This window comes from Chionomys nivalis, chromosome 2, assembly GCF_950005125.1.
Source record: "Chionomys nivalis chromosome 2, mChiNiv1.1, whole genome shotgun sequence".
In the NCBI taxonomy this organism is placed as follows: Eukaryota; Metazoa; Chordata; class Mammalia; order Rodentia; family Cricetidae; genus Chionomys; species Chionomys nivalis.
The window spans coordinates 66,863,046-66,878,544 of NC_080087.1; the positions used below are offsets into that span (position 1 = coordinate 66,863,046).

The 15,499-nt window shown below is 36.6% G+C and overlaps 1 pseudogene; it reads right to left on the bottom strand.

The window, feature by feature from the left end:
• Positions 1–6,476: 6,476 nt before the first annotated feature.
• Positions 6,477–13,078, bottom strand: LOC130870405 (zinc finger protein 54-like; annotated as a pseudogene).
• Between the last annotated feature and the right edge of the window lie 2,421 nt (positions 13,079–15,499).

Sequence of the window (15,499 nt, forward strand, 5' to 3'; positions counted from 1 at the left end):
TTTTTCTTTTATAATTAATTCAGAGACTTTTTCCATGTAAGTTTTTAATTTTTTACTTGTTTTATGTGGTAAAAATTCCATTCTAAGATAATATCTTCTCTGTGCAATAAAATTTCTGTAGGAGAAATTTTAAAAGACAATATGACTAGAATACAATTAAGATTTGGATTCAGTCTATCAACATGTGCCTTCTGTAATTCCTCTTCAATGATCATCAATTCTTTTTCCACTTCAGCTGTTAATTCTCTGGGACTACTTAAGTCTTTGTCAACATCTATGGTATTGTTGAAATGAACTATTATGTCATGTGTTATCCCAACAGCTGGCCATAGACAGGAAATATCTCCTAACAATCTTTGAAAGTCATTAAGAGTTCACAGTCAGTCTCTCCTAATTTGTCCCTGTTGTGTTCTAATTTTTGGTAAACCTATTTTGTAACCTAGATAATTGACAGAATCTCCTCTTTGTTTTTTTTTTTCAGGAGAAATTTGTAATCCCCACTTTTTACTTATTCAAACATTCTTTCTAAAGTATCTGCATTTGAGTCAGATAAGAAAATTTCATCCGTGTAATGGTAAATTATAGACTTAGGAAATTGCTTGCATATTATTTCCAATTGCTGATTTACAACGTATTGGCACAGGGTGGGGACTATTGAACATTCCCTGCGGAAGGTCCACTGATATCTCCTAGTAGGCTGAGAATTATTATAAGTAGACACTGTGAAAGCAAATTTTTCTCGATCCTTTTCTTGCAAAGGTATAGTGAAGAGACAGTCCTTCAAATCAATAACTATCAGAGGCCATCCTTTTGATAATAGAGAAGGAAGAGGAATTCCAGACTGTAGAGAGCCCGTAGGCTGGACACATTGTTGACAGCTCTTAGATCTGTCACCATTCTCCATTTTTCAGATTTCTTTTTAAAAATAAATACAGGAGAATTCCAAGGGCTGGTTGATTCTTCAATATGTTGAGCATCTAGTTGCTCCTGTACCAGCAGTTCTAAAGCCTGCAGTTTATTTTCTATTAGAGGTCATTGTTTAACCTATATGGGTTTCTCAGTTAACCATTCTAAAGGCAAGGCTGTTAGGTCTCCTCCTTGTCTCATCTGCTTAGAGCAAAGACATAACTTCAAATCCTTAGGGCCTACTAGCATTTAACAATAGTGCTAATAGACCAAGGGCCCTTTTCTCTTTACATAGGTTACCTGATTAACTCTCTATGCCTGAAAGATTTTGTGGGTCTTTATATCTGGGTAAGAACAAAGAGAATGGACAGAATCTGAAGCAGAAATTAGAGCAGAAGCATCCCAGAAGTTTGCAGAGATAGAAAAATGAAAAAGAAGAAGAAAGATAATGTACAGAGAAGTAAAAGTGGGATTAGAGTTGAGACAGAAAATTAGAGCTAAAAAGTTGTAGACAGATAGGACAGAAAAATTAGAGTGGAGAACAAGAATGAAAGAACAATAAAGAGACATGGATAGAAAACATGTTGTGAGTAGACTTCTTAACCCTCAGATTTTAGTTCTTTTCATTTAGTGTGGCATCTTTCTTTTGAACCCTGAGAGGAAGCCTTTGAGGCCAGACCTTTAAACTTTTCAATACCTGGCACCTGAATTTGGTACTTGGGGGATCAAGCAAAGGAGAGGCAGACAGATCTCTGTGAGTTCGAGGTCAGCCTGATCTACAGAGTGAGTTCCAGGACAGTCAAAGTTACACAGAGAAACCCTGTCTCAAAACAACAACAATAAAAAATGTAGATACAAATGCACACCTGGGGAAAGAGATGTCATTTGTTTGAAAGCTGTGTGGAGAGACCAAGTTTCTCAGGAGATCTCTATAGTCACCCGCCACCCTCCCCCCTTGGACTGGTGAGTAGAAGTCCCCCTTGGAGGGCACCCTAAAAGGTCCCTTCTGGAAGCATCCCAGAGGCACTTCCTCGAGTTGGTAACTTTTCAAAGAGTCTCCACCAGTAGAAAGCTACTGGTTTGAAGGATGTGAATGCTTTGTTAAGGATAAGTGATTTTCCCTCATCTGTCCTTAAGTGCTCTCCTTATGTAATTTTTTTCTTACTAGATGTCAAACAATATCTACAATGCAAAAGGCAGTTGTTCAGATTGACAACTCAAGAGATAATACTGATAAATCTGTCATAAACAATCTTTAACTCGGAAGATTTAATTGTAAGTCAGACTCTCAAACACAATGACAAGCACTGGAAACTATGCTCCCTCCCTTAAAGTAAAAACCCAGCTGCTATTTCACTCGGGGCCTAACATATAAGCAGCAAAATGCTATGCCCATAATTGCTGTTCTTTGTTACTTCCAACTAACCATTTAAAAAGACTGCTTGACAGGGCACCCCAACTTCTCTTAGGACTGGAGAGGGAGGTGGGAAGGGGAGTGGGGGGAGTGGGAGGGAAATGGGAGGAAGGGAGGAGGTGGAAATTTTTAATAAATAAATGAAACTCAACCCATATCTCTTACTCTGTATGAAAGTCCATTTGAAATAAAAAACAAATGAAAGTACTTTTCATCTGGAAAAAAACTGCCTGAGAAGGCAAACAAGGGTCAATAATGTTTTTGTCATGTTCTCCCCCAGTTTTATGGGCTGGTAGTTTGGATCTGTGCCTATTCTGAATATCTTTCCTTGCTATGTCTCACTGAAAGCTTATTTGAGCTTCAGCTTGGAGCTTGGTGTACTTACAGCTCCTCATTTAAATAGCAAAGCTGGCTTCACTGACAGGCAGACCAACAATGCCTACACCTACAGACTATCAAACTCCTTACTCTGATTTATAAACTCAAATGGTGATTTCCCAAAATTCATAAACTATTTCAGGCTGTTTCTCATTTCGCTGCACTAAAAGTCTGTCTCTCCCTCTCTTTATCTCTATATGCATGAGGCTACCTGACTTGATTTGATTATTTGAAAAATGGCCCTATACAGGAATTCCAGGTTAGCCCATTCTGCCATGGTCCATGCCAGAGGAGCAGCAAGTTGCAGTTGAAATTTCGAATGGAATCCTCTGATGGATCAATCTTGTTTAGGCAAGGCCATGGGACCACAGACCCTGGAATGTCATTTGCTTCTGCTGTGCCTTTACATGTTTGCTGCAACTCTCATTCTGATATCTAGCACGGTGTGAGTGGACATGGGGAGATCTCCACTACCTGTGAGATCTATATTGTTTTTGTCACTTGAAAACATCCTGCTCTACTAGGCATTTTTACGTGTGGATTGTCAAGATGACCACCTCCCTAAGCTAATTTGATGATAATAATAATGATAGCTTATGCAGAGTTTTGATGAATAAAAATAAATAGAAGGATGTGTTTCACCGCCAGGGTCTGTGAGTCTCACCTAAGGAGCTGTGTGGATTGTAGCTCAAGTTAATAACTAACAATTGAGTCCCAATAGCCTATCTCTTTTAAATTCTTTTAACCTTAACATTGGGAGATGTGCTCACAGGTCTTGGAGTGCATCACAACTGAAACAAAGCAAAAAAAAAAAAAATAGCAAAGGTAAACTAAGTTTTTTTTTGTTAAATAATTTTGAAGTGAAAAACCCAAGACAACAATCTTAAGTTTTAGAAAGATACATAGTTGAATGTGGAATTCTTTAAGGTCGGGGAACAAGAACAAAGCAGCCTAATAATTACTGGCTGATGTACTCTCCTTGCTAGGTTTGGTTAATAACCAAAGGTGATGATTAATTCCTTATACTAATTTATATCCTCAATCTCCTGATGTAAAAAACTATTAATCAATGAATATGTACCTTTAAAGATTTAAAGTAGAGCTGACTGATTCTTTTTCATATATAAAAGTTTAGGTTTGTTATTTCCTTAAGATTCCTTATGAGATTACTTTTCAAGATAACAAAGTAATTGGTCTTTTCTTTGTAACTGCAAAATGCAGCCTGCCAGTAAAAGACCTGATGTGAACACCTTGCTTGCCTGGGTATAGATAACACAGTTAATCTATAACAAGTTGCCTGGGTATGAATGTATGTGGTTTCTTGGGATGATTTGTTTTTCACCTGTACTACATAAAATGTTTAATTATATGAGGGAGATGAAAAGCATGTTTTTACCTATAATCATTCACTTGAAAAAGAGAATGTAACTGTTTTGACTCTTCAACTGTGTGGAAGATTCTGTTGGGGTATAAAAGCTGTAAAACAACATGAGATAGAGGAGAGAGAAAAAAGGATAGGAATAAAGAAAGAAAACATTAAGAGAGTTTGTGAGTGCCTTTTTCCTTAGCCTCTCCTAAGATAGAAAAGTTTAGTCTAGCTGACTCCATGGATTCCTATCAAAGCCCTGTGCTGCTGGAGGCTGGTTCCCCAGACAGCAGTACCATTCAAAATCAAATGCTCTACAGGAGTTTTCAGCTCGATTGGAGACATTCAAAAAAACTAGATAAATTATACTTTATAAAACTTATTATCTCTTTGTGTCTCTGCCACTGATTGCCTGCACTCTGTCTTCATTTAGCTGCATCTCTGCCCCTCCTCCATGTTACCTGCTCCTCTTCAATGTCTGTCTGTCTGTCCCAGCTTGCTCTGGTCTCAGCTGCCTGCCACTCTACTGCACTTCCCAGACCCTCCCGGCCAGCCAGCCTTTAGAGCTTGTTGCTGTTGCTTGATTTTTAAGTTTCAACTCTACAGTTTTCATTTAACTCTAACAATCTCTCAGCCTGACACTAGGGACCTACTTCTTCAGCTGTCTGATAGTCTTCTTATTAAACACCATCCACCTTACAGGTATAGATAAAAATATAGCCACAAAAGATATGTCTTTTTAAACTGATTTTTAAAATATCTTGAGCTCACATGTCCTATTATCCTGTTATCTCCATAACAGTTTAAAATACATCTTTCCCTTTTCTTCACCCATAAAGGAGTTATTTGGTTTATTTACTGTGCCTGACTTATCCCATAATTTACTAAAAAGGACATATACTTACCAATCTCCTTATATATTGTATTTCTGGTTAAGAACTTTTGTTTCCATATTAAAACAACATCATCATTTGTAGTGGGAGCTGCGGGCCTCTTCCCACAGCCTGGCTCCCTGCCGCCTGGCTAGTTTATGTCCCGAAATAACAACACACAAACTGTATTCTTTTAAACACTGCTTGGCCCATTTCTAGTCATGTGTGTAGCACCCAAAGGTGTGCTTACCGGGAAGATTCTAGCCTACGTCCATCCTGGGTTGGAGCTTCATCGTGTCTGCCCTGGGGAGCAGCTGCATGGCATCTAAGCTCACTTCCTCTTCCTCCCAGTATTCTGTTCTGTTTACTCCACCCACCTATGTTCTAACCTATGAGGGCCAAGCAGTTTCTTTATTAATTAACCAATGACCTTCCTCCATCATTTCCCCTTTTTCTGTTTAAACAAAAAAAAAAGGAAGGCTTTAATTTTAACATAGCAAAATTACATATAACAAAACAGTTATCAAGTAAGAATTACAGTTACAATATTTATATCTATTTTATCTTTTATCATAACAAAGGAAAACAGCTATAACTATCTATCTATTCTTCAACTCCATCAAAGACTCCAGAAGGATATAATATTACCTAAGTAAATGAGAAGTAAGCTTTGAAAAAAAAACCATTTACCAGGGTAGGGGCACGGGGATTAGAAGAGTCAGTAAAGAATACAAAGAAGTGAGTGAAAATAACAAATCAGAAAACATAGGCTGGTACTGGGAGGGAGTTCTAGTGAATACTGAAGTTCCCTATGTTTAATTTTCCATACTCCTTTATACCCCAATACAGCAGGGGGAAGAAGACAAAAGTCTGCTTTAACATGGTACAAAGGACAACTAGAACAGTTATTTGCTTCAATACTTTGAGACATCAAGTCATTAGCATTCTGTTGTCTAGGCAGTGAACCCACTCTAAATCAAATATCCTAAAGGCAGAAACTCTCAAGGTCAAACCTCTTATTTTAAAAGAAGCAAAAGTATGCTTGAATATACTGACCATTGGTCAGGGTGGAGTGGATCTACCTGTATGGGTCATCTTAATGTCAAAAGAACCAAATAACCACACCCTATGTCAGAATGTGTAGCCACACTTGTTGTCCTTTGAACAAGCTAAAACTCTCTCAGACAAGGTGGAAATAGGCTCACATTTTTGGGCCTCCACTTACATATTTCAAAATGAATTTCAGCATGTTCTCAGGGTTTTTCTTTTTTTGAGATAGGGTTTCCCTGTGCAGCCAAGGCTGACTTGAACTTTATACTGTAAATAGTGGCCTAGAACTCACAGGGATATACCTTCCTCTGTATCCAGAGGACTGGAGTTAAAGGTGTTTTGTCACAACACCCTTAGCCTTTGGGGATTTCTAAATTGTATACCAGCATTCCAGTGATGTCACATTCACAGCCTATCTCTTCACAGTTAGTTACTTTCTTGCTATTTGTATGGTTTGACTCTAGCATGAATTTGAAGGTGAATAAAAGAATTTATCAGGGTGAATAAAAGAATTTCTTTAATGGTGAATATTTTATCTCTGCAATTTAAGCACTATGTAAAGGATTTGTCAAATTCAATGCATTTGGAAAGGTATAATTAAAATGGACAGAAAGATACAGGAAGTATATACTTTCTATCTTTATTTGGTTTCTTAGAAATATGAATTTTGTGATGTACAGCACAATTGGAAAACTAGAGGTTTTGTCATTTTTATGGTACTTTATAAAGATTTTGTTTTGTTTTTTAAAAGTTTATGAAGACATGGGTGTCCCAGAAGTCAGTATGTCCACTGAATCACAGACATCTTTTCTCTGAATCCTGAGTGATGGGAATAAAGGACTGCCCCATCACATCTGACACTGAGTTTTGGATGTTGAAAAAGATACACATTTTTATTACATTTTTTTTTTTTTTACCAGAGGCTGGAAACATAGCTTAATAGGTAAGAGTATTGGATGCTCTTGCAGAAAACCAGTGTTCAATTCCCAACACAGACATAGCAATTCACCATGGTCTGTAACTCCAGCTGCAGGGGATCTGATGACCCCTTCTGTCCTCCTCCTGCACCAGGCATCCACATAGTACACAGACATACTTGCAGGCAAAGCATGCATACACATTGAAAGAAATAAGCTTTTCATACTGTTACATTTGCAGAATTTTACTTTAATATAAACTCTAGGATATTGTTTAAAATGTAAACCTTCATTAAAGACTTTCATGTGTTTTGCATCTTTTTGTTTCTATTGTATATAATACTGTTGTGATTTTTAAGTAGAGAATACTGGGAAAAGCTATATCACATTATTTACAATGGTATGTTTCTCTCCAGTATGAATTTTCTCATATCTCCTAAGATTCAAAATCTGGATAAAGGATGCTTCACACTTTGCATCTGTGTGGTTTCTCTCCATTGTGAATTTTCTGATATCTCCTTAAACCATAAGAGTGGAAAAAGGATTTGTCACATATCCATCCATATTGTTCTCTTGCCAGTATGAATTCTCTGATACCTTCTAAATTATGGATCTCTGGTAAAGGAGTTGTCATATTCCATACATTTGTAGGGTTTCTCCCCAGTGTGAACACAGCGATATCTTCTAAGATTTGAGCAACCGGAAAAGGATTTGTTACAGTCCTTTCAACTGTAAGGTATCTCTCCAGTATGAACTCTCTGATGTCTTCTAAAACTTGCAATATGGATATAGGATATGTCAATCTTTGCATTTGTGAAGTTTTTCTCCAGTATGAATTTTCTGATGTTTCCTTAAACCACAAGACTGGGAAAAAGATTTGGCACATTTTTGACAACTGTAAGGTCTCTCTCTAGTATGAACTCTCTGATGTTCTCTAAGATATAAGTCCTGGGAAAAGGACTTCTCACATTCCATACACTTGTATGGCTTCTCCCCACTGTGAACATTCCGATGTCTTCTGAGATTTGAGGAACTGGTAAAGGACTTGTCACATTCCTTACAACTGTAAGGTCTCTCTCCAGTATGAACTCTCTGATGTTTTCTAAGACTTGAAATATGAATAAAGGATATTTCACAGTCTTTGCACTTAGGAAGTTTCTCTCCAGTATGAATTTTCTGATGTGCTCTAAGATATGAGCAGCTGGTATAAGACTTGTCACATTCCATACATCTGTAAAGTTTCTCTCCAGTGTGAACACTCTGATGTCTTCTAAGATATGACTGTTCAGTAAAGGATTTATCACATTCCGTACATTTGTAAGGTTTCTCTCCAGTATGCATTTTCCGATGTGTTCTAAGAATTGATTTCCAAGTAAAGGATTTGTTACAAACCTCACATTTGTAAGGCCTTTCACCAGTATGGATTCTGTAATGCATGTTAAGCTGTGATAATTTAATAAAGGACTTACCACATTCTTTGCATTTGTGAAACTCTAGAGAATGAGTTTTCCTATGCCTACTCAGTGATGAATAGTGGGGAAAGGATCTGTCACAGTCATTGCATTTGTAAAGCTTCTCTTCAGTGTGGAGTCTGTAATGGCTTTTAAAGTGTGAGCGCTGATGTCTCCTGAAACTGGAATAATGTGCAAAGGACTTGTCACATTCCTTACATTTGTAAGGCTTCTCTCCTGTATGTGTTTTCTGATGGCTATTAATTCCTGACAACTGACTAAATGACTTTCCACATTCTTTGCATTTGTAAGGTTTCTCCCCAGTATGAAGCCTTTGGTGTACTTTAAGACTTGAATGCTGGGTAAAGGATTTTTCACAAATGTTGCACTTGTAGGGTTTAATGCCTGTATGAATTCTCTCATGTTTTCTGAGGTCTGAGGAAGTCCTGAAGCATTTTGCGCATGTCTGACAATGGTGTTGTGTCTCACTGATGTAGATTGGTTGTTGCAAAAGACTATATGTAGAGTCAAAATAGTCACCATATTCTCCTTGCTTATGCCCTTTCTTAGTAGTGTAGAGTCTCTGATCTTGAGTAATATTGGAAGACAAATTTAATGATTTCTCACAGTCTTTAGACTTGCAAGGTTCTTCTCCAGTGTGCATGCTGTCATGTCTATCTGGGTTTGATGAGCCAACAGAGTCATCCCTGTGATTACTGCATCTGTAGTTATTAGAGTTTTCTGTAGTTTCACTTGTTCTATAAACTGCACATGTGGAGGGGTCATGAAGCAGTTTGTCAGGCTCATTACACTGACAAGACTGCTTTTCAGTCTTCACATGTTGATGGACAGGATCACATTTGCAGTTCTCTGAAAATGAGTACAATTCAGATTAATAGAGTTTCAATAATCAATATATGATACATGACTGTCTCCCTAAGTTCTCTTTTAAGATAAGTGAACCTGGAACTATTTGGATTAGAGCTCCCCGTAATGGACATGTTTCATTCACTGTAATTGTATGGGTTCTCACAAAAGTAGCATGACAGCCTTCAAAGGTCAGTTATTTACGACAGATTTCTCATCTTTGCCAAAAATCTCTAATTGGGAAAAAGATGGAAAAAATAATTGAAGGCTGTGAATTAGCTTTGGGATAAAGTTCACTGAGTAATTATGTTTAGAACACGTATCTCTATCTTAAACTATTTCTTCTGAGAAACTGATGAAGAGGAGTCTAACCCAATCACAGGTTCACAGTATTTGCATTTACTAAGTGACAGACAATAAAGAATACTGTTAGGAAGACCCAATTCCTTTAAAGATTAAAGTCTTACTTAAAAGCGTCAGAGGGGGGGCTGGAGAGATGGCTCAGAGGTTAAGAGCACTGCCTGCTCTTCCAAAGGTCCTGAGTTCAATTCCCAGCAACCACATGGTGGCTCACAACCATCTGAAATGAGATCTGATGCCCTCTTCTGGCTGTAGACACACAGACAGAATATTGTATACATAATAAATAAATATTTTAAAAAAAGCGTCAGAGGGTTTATTTCTTTCTAGAAAAAAAATTATTAGATTCTTAAAAAGTAATGGGTACAAAGACAGTACTCTGGCAGACATTAGAGGCTCTAGATCATTTGAGGCAGGGATGTCATGGACAACTATTTCTTATTTCTACACTCAACTGTCTGAACTCCACACATTGCTTTATTTTTTTAACTTTCCTCATAGGATTATTCTCAAGTCCACTCTGTACACCGATTCCTGAGATAATATCCCAGAAGAATGTCTGTGTGTTCACCATTGGCAAGAAAATGAAGGATGTAATATGTAGATATGCATACAAGGAAGGCAATTACAGAATAATCCTACTTCATGGACTCACATTAGACTTAACACATCTTCTAACAGTTACAACAGGAAGGATGCATTCTGGGGCCAGGATACTACACTAAGTAATCAGGAATTCTTTCAAGTGAATTGAACATCACAACATTTTCAGCTCTTGATTTCTCTTTCACTTGAAGCCTTCATTATTCATTCCTATTCATTCATTAGCCCACTGTAGTTGTAGCTACACTCTCCTCTCTCATTTCAGGGCTATCTCATTTTTTTCAGATAAGTGGCCATATCTACCTTGCATACATAATCCCCATGTTCTTTGCGGCAGCCCATTACCCATACAAGAACTTTTAGAAAGAATATAGAAGTCTAAGCCAGTAGTGTACTTAATACATGAAAACACAAAGCAAAGGAATTTAGGCAAGGTTTATCAATTTGTATTTCTTGTCGAAATCTTCAGTATATTTAATCTTTTCAGTTTGTATATCTTGAATGTATCTCACAATTAAAAAACTCAATTGAAATAAAACTGAATGGAGCTTTAAGGTATGAATGGAAATATTACATGCTACTGAGTTTATGAATGAATCTTGGAACCATATTGAGGGGTGGATGACATCTCTGAAATGGAAACTGGAAAGACAAAACTATGTCGCATGAATAAGTTCTTTCCTACTACAAAATTTTGCTAAATTAGACTAAATAATGTCTCCTGTTGTTTTTTTCAGGAGAGCTGACAAGATTTTACATCCTATAAAGTGAGAACAAACAATAGATGGGTTAGGAATTCTATAAACAAAATGTTCTCACCCAGAAACAGCAAGGTTTTGTAATTCTCTAACATCACCTCGATGTACAAAGCCCTCTGAGTAAAGTTCAGGCATTCCCACTCCTCTTTAGAGAAGTTCACAGTCACATCCCGGAATGTCAACAGGCCCTGAAACAAAACAGGATGGCTTGACCATGTGCTACCCAGAAGTGCTTTCCTGGATATAAGGAGGTGGAATGTAGATGAGCAAAGATTAATTACTCAAAATATAATTTCCAATACAGTCACATTCCATTATGCAAGTTTTAACTCTGTGGAAACAAGGTAACAAAATATTCTTACAATATTCATAAAACAAGAAATACATTTAAGGCCTGGACACAGTTTATCTGTCATGGATGTTGCGTGTATGCTACACAGGATCACAGCAGACATGTCTCAGAAGGAAAAATGATGATGAGGAAATCTGCTTTAAATGCTGTATCTGTAGATCATGCTAAAACACTGACAGTAAAACAATCATGTATGTATTTGTGCCTTACACAACTATTCTAACAAGCTTCAGTGGGATGTTTAAACTCTATGTACAACAACACACCAATAAGTAGCAAGAGGGTAGTGGGGAAGATAGAATATAGGTCTGATTTTATAGACAAAGAGTTTTGATTTTTTTCCACAGTGGAAGGGACTGTGATAGCACTACATACTGTGATATTTAACATATAAGGTTCTATGGAATTAATTTTATGAGAATGTTTGGGTCACTATGAACAAATAGGAAAATAAGGATCAGCGATATTTGATATAATCCAAAATTTCCCTAAGGATATGCATAAGTCAAATGAGACAACAATTTAAAAAGTTTTGAGGACTATTTCAATTCACTCCCATAGGGTAATAAAAACTGAGGGAAGTCCAAAAACACACCTAAAAAATGTTTAAAGTATAGCTAAGAGAATCTATATCAGTGAAACTTTGGATAATGCTCAGAGTAAGAATTTACCAAAAATTCAATTACTTAAATATTGAGGAAATAAAACTGTAACTTAACAAATGCAGAAGTGAATGGAATAGACACTTTTCAAAGACTAAAGACCACTGAAATGGACCAATAAATATTGCATAAATATTCAGTATCCCCAAAATATTCAGGCCATCAAAGAAAGTAAAATAAATCCACTTCGAAATATTGCCTTACCACAGGCAGAATAGCTGTCATCAACTAAGCCAACAATAAAAGTTTATGACTAATGGAGAGAAAAGAAGCTTCATTCACTGTTGATGGAGAGAACGGTACAAATTAATACACATACTGTAGGAATCAATTTGGAGATTATTGAAAAAAAATTGAAGAGAGAACTAGCATGACCCAGCTCTTTCACTCCTGGCCATATACCCAAAGAAAAATACACCCCACTATAGAGATCTTTCTACCCCATGTTTACTGCTGTTTTAATCACAGAGGAAAAGTACTGAAATAAAACTAATTATCTATCAAAAGATGAATGGAAAATGAAAATTAAAATCAGAGTACTATTCAGCTGAAGAGATAAATTATAATAAAAATTTGCAGGAAAACAGATGAATCCAAAATTTGTAATATTAAGTGTGGTCATACACTTTTAGAAAGAAGATACCGCGTTTGCTCAAATGCAGATTCTACCCAATAATATATGTATATAGAACAATGTGTGTAGGCACAGTGCAACATGGAAAAAAGAAAACAGAAAAAGTTAAATTATCAGGGAGTGAATGCAGGTAATGAATAGCAGTTATGAAAAAGGATATAAAGCTAAGTGCTTTCCTAGTTAGATTCTGGCTGGTGGATAAGTAAATCAATGTATTTGGCTGTGAAAATATAAAATTATATGTGAGGTTCCAGAGTTTGAATTCCCTATGATGACTCTAACTGTATAAAAGTACTTTGAATTGTATCATCTTTGGGTCTGCTTAATTTCAGTGTGTGCTTTTTGTTGTTTAACTGTTTACAGAATTGTTTATAATAAATTTTTAAAAAATTATCAGAAGCGGAAAATTAAAGGCTTTCAATATATCTAAGTGTAACATATTTTGGCAAAGAGAGGAAAGGAGCACTGACCTGTGACATATTTACTGGAGAATCAGTTTCCCTTCTTTGACTTTCTCTTTCAGTAAAATAAATGAATAGATGGCTTGTTTCCCTTTCATTTCAGGGGGCAAAAAAAAGAAAAGCAAAAAATTAATACTAAAAGTTGTTAAAAGTCGGGCGGTGGTGGCGCACGCCTTTAATCCCAGCACTCGGGAGGCAGAGGCAGGCGGATCTCTGTGAGTTCGAGACCAGCCTGGTCTACAAGAGCTAGGCTCCAAAACCACAGAGAAACCCTGTCTCGAAACCCCCCCCAAAATAAAATAAAATAAAATAAAATAAAATAAAAGTTGTTAAAGAACAATGTTAAACTACATGAGAAGAACCAAGCAACAGAATTCTACCAGTTGTCTGGTCAACGATCCCAAAGACAGGAGAGCACTGAAAAAAGACAGGTGAGCATTGAAAGAAATTTGAAACTTGAAGAGAAAATCACCATCAAGCATCTTGTTGCACAAAGAAAATGATGCTCTTAAAAATTGATGGAGACATAACTGGATTCTAGATAGTCGCAGTTCATTTCACTAAAGCAGCACTGCGGATAATAAATTATAGGCAAAACATACACAGGAAAGTCACAGGAACATGGAAATAATGAATTTCATATGTAGAATAGATAAATACAGGAGAACTGCAAAGTAATCATCCATGAGTAAGATAGCAAAACACTATTTCCTCAAAGACAAGTAAGAATACTACTACCAATAATCCAACCAGCAATTACATAAAAACAAAACATTAGAAAATAAAAACCCCGTGAACATACAAAACTAGCAACACTGGAAATCAAAATAGAGACTCCTCAAACAGCCATCAAGTGAAATAAATTCAGCACATGATCCACCTGTTCCATTCCTTGGCATATGCTCTAAGGACTCGACCAACATCCTACTCCACAGATCCTTGCTCACCAATGTTCATTGCTGCTCCACTCACAATCACTGCAAAATAAAAACAACCTAAATGTACTTCAACTGACAAACGGATAGTGAAAGTGTGGTACACATACACTATGAAATACTATTCAGATGTAAAAAAAAAAATTGAAATCATGAATTTTTTAGGTAAATGGATGACTTGTAAAAGATTACACCGAGTAAGGTACTGGACCCAGAAAGACAGACACAGCATGATCTCTCTCATAGGAAGTTCCTAGCTCCAAATCTTCATATCTGACTCTACAACCTGGAGTGACTGCAGTAACCAGAAAAGTAAAAGGAGAGCACCGTGGGGTGTGATAGAGACAGGAGTAACAGAGAAGAAAATCACCTGATGGGGAAAATGGAGAAATAGAGGTGAGGATTTAATTATAGAGAACAGACAGGCATAAACACAGAAAATGGAGGATAAAATAACATTAATAATGACTGGTAAATTCATAAGGAATCCATCCATTCCTTGACCATTATCTATCCACCTAAAATAAAATGCCTATAATACATCTAAATTTCTGTAAGCAAAGGCATTTAGAGTATAAATAAAAATTTCCAATTGGGCTAATGATGCTCCTCACAAGAGTCATAGAATTCTTGGAGGAAACCCTACAATCACTACTTTACTAAATTATCACAAGTCCTTATTACATTCTAAAAATTTATCCTAATTTCCAACAGACAATAGGACACAATAAGACACTATCAATGATGTTTAGCCGGGAATAAACATACTTCCTGATTCTTACCAAAACTCTATTGGCATTATTTTCAGGAACAGAGACATTAACACTAAAACATAGAGAATGTACTAGAATACCAGACCTCAAAAAATCTGAGAAAAATAAACTTAAAGGTATTAATTTTCATCATTTTATAAGATATTGAAATCAAAGAAATGAAAATGATCCAATAACGGTATGAAAACATGATCTGTGATGTGAATGAATAAGGAGAGTATCACTCATATATATATAGTCAAATAAAATTTTAAAATTCGATTATCAAGTCTTCTGTAGAAAGTCTTTTTGAGCCTACATTATGATAATCCTGAGGAGATTTTCTCAGTGGAAATCTCCGGAGTTGTTTCTAGTGAAACAGAATGTGACAAAACTGATCTCCTGTTCCACTTCCACATTCGCTTAATTCCCTTTCCTCCCCTTCACCAATCCCTTCACTGTACCTGCATCCTTAGCTGCTGTCTCCTCTCCTTCCACGCCCTTTGTCCCGCTGCACAGGTGAGCAGGTCTGGGTGATCAGTGAGCCCTGCACATGAGAAAGATTCTTCAGGAAGCTCCTGGATTTCTAACTCATTACTGTGTTTATTAAGTGAAGATAAAACTAAAAACAGAATTATATAAGTAACTCCCCAACTATCCTGCAGTGTCAGAATACTGCAAATAATTAGAAATCATTTTTTGTTAGCATCTCGTGAATCCCACTTTCAGTAGCAACTCACTCAAAAATCAGGGGTAGAAAT